At 33.6% G+C, this 2,341-nt stretch overlaps 1 protein-coding gene across 1 annotated transcript in view; it reads right to left on the bottom strand.

Moving 5' to 3' along the window:
- The window catches only part of LOC107667694 (paralemmin-2-like), a 6,993-nt gene extending 5,128 nt beyond the window's left edge, over positions 1–1,865 (bottom strand). The window contains exons 1-2 of the mRNA XM_016459422.1: positions 1,796–1,865; positions 814–927 (exon numbers count right to left, since the gene is read on the bottom strand). The gene's annotated coding sequence lies outside the window, so the exon portion shown is untranslated. The remainder of the gene's footprint in view (positions 1–813; positions 928–1,795) is intronic.
- Positions 1,866–2,341: the final 476 nt, after the last annotated feature.

The following is a 2,341-nucleotide window of genomic DNA, read 5'->3' on the forward strand; positions in this document are numbered from 1 at the left end:
TACTAATGAATAATACACATGGAGCACTTACACACGTGTGTGCATGCATAGGGAAAGGATAAGGAAAGACTGAGGAAAGAGGGAGGACACTGAAATATTCATGAGAAACGGCCCTCCACTCAAACTCCTCCCCTACTGACACAGCTGACACAGAAAAGTGATTTGACTGCACATGTACAATGCATTATGCATTATACAATACTGTACGAGAAATACGAGAAATGCAAGTTGAATTCTAAGCAAAAATATAGAATAAAAGGGGCAATATTTAACACTTCTGTAGAATTTTTTTTATTCCCTTTAAATGTTTCCTTGCAAAAAAAATTATTTTGTTCTATATGGCCACTTTCAACCCTCTCTCCAATCATTTGACATTCAGGCAGTTTTTGTTCTTGTATTTTTAAGGTGGTGCCATTTTAATGTAAATGGCTGATGTTATGATTGACTAACTTCTGCTGTAATTCACACTGCTGTTCATCAGAGTGGGTCAAGTTCCTGAATATAGAATATTAATTACTATGTTTGTTATGGGTGGACTGAGGAGGAAGTGTTACACTGTATATGTTTTATTCTGTCCACATAGGACATTGATTCCTTTATTTCAAAAGAGCAAGAATCTTCTTCTTCATAATTCCTCTTTAATGTCTTTTAAGTAGACATTTCAAATAAAAGCAGGAGCATCACTAAGGTTTCTAAGGCCCTGGTACTGTTGGTTTGGGCTATCCTTCAGCTGAGATTGTAGTTACGCCCCTGCCATTAAGTGTTTAGTATCCTTTCTGTAAGAGTTACATCACCATCACTCTGCTTTCTCACTTGACTGTCGTTTTATCTGTCCTGAGAGGTACAGCGTCCTGGTTCTGTGGTCCTCCAATGAAAATGATGCTGTGCTTGAGGTTTCACTAGTGTTTTCACTGACTCTGATGGTGACTGCGGAAAAAGAGGATAAAATTACATCTGAGATCATTTGTAGTGTGTTAGTATATATGTAATTTAGTCTATTACATATATTTTAATATATAAGTAGATGTAAAAAAAATATTTTATATTATTGCCTTATATTACTTTTATATTATATACACACATTTTTTTTAAATACAGTAAAAACATTAATATTGTGAAAGTATTACAATTTAAATGAATCATTTTCTATTTGAATATATTTTAACATGTAATTTATTCCAGTGATGCAAAGCTGAATTTTCTGCATCATTACTCCTGTCTTCAGTGTCACATGATCCTCCAGAAATCATTCTAATACGCTGATTGTGGCTTTTAATATATACTTTTACATTTTAAATTATAAATTACATATTATATAATTTTAATATAATTTTATAATAATTATAATAACATTATTGATAAATTATATCTATGTTTTATATTAATCAAAGCATTAATATTAATATATTAATACATATAATGCTATATATACTTATTTCATCATATAAAACAATATTATTAATGTTGTTAGTATTATTAATAAATAAGAATTCTGAAAATAACAATGAAACATGTTATATAAAATGTTAATATAAATTAAAGAGACGACAAAAATGAATTAAAGAGATGAAAAAAAAGTATAAATTAAAGAGATGAAAAAAAATTAAAGAGCTAAAAAAAAAAGATAAATTAAAGAGATGAAAAAAAAAATCTGAGATAGGCTGTTTATGCAAATTTTTGCAGTGAAAGACACCATACATCACAGCAGTGTATTCCTACAGGTCTACAAAGAAATTTGTGTGGTAAAGAAGCATTTTTTTGTCAATCTGCATGTCATCATTCAAACATTACTTACCTTTGTGTTTCTCCATCTCTGCCACGCACCTGGAGAACATCCACAGTGGATGTGCATTAGGATGAGTAAACCCCAGCCAAACAAACACATGCAGAGGGCAGTGGTCACCGAACTCCTCACTACCACTGATATGACTGGAGCCTTCATTACCATGGGTGATCTCTAAGTCAGGTTGAGCATCAGGTCTGTATGTATTTTTAGGAGAGTAGAGTCAGTGTGCTGCTCCATACGGTCTGCTGATCTGTGGATGCGGTTATAGTGAGATCCACCTCCACTCCGGCACTAACAGTCCTGTACTCCAGCACTCTGGCCTGCAGGGAAAAGTCCCTCTCTTCAGCTCATCCACGGCATCGGTCAGACACAAGCTCTCACAGACACTCAACAGACCTGCAGAAAGTAGCAGTGATTCTCCTTTTAAAGGGGTCATCTGATGCCCATTTTCCACAAGTTGATATGATTCTTTAGGGTCTTAATGAAAAGTCTGTAACATAGTTTGGTTAAAATGTCTCAATGGTAGTGTAAAAAACACCTTTTTTTTACCCTGTC

The sequence above is a fragment of the Sinocyclocheilus anshuiensis genome, unplaced genomic scaffold, assembly GCF_001515605.1.
Source record: "Sinocyclocheilus anshuiensis isolate Anshui unplaced genomic scaffold, SAMN03320099.WGS_v1.1 scaffold373, whole genome shotgun sequence".
Lineage (NCBI taxonomy): Eukaryota > Metazoa > Chordata > Actinopteri > Cypriniformes > Cyprinidae > Sinocyclocheilus > Sinocyclocheilus anshuiensis.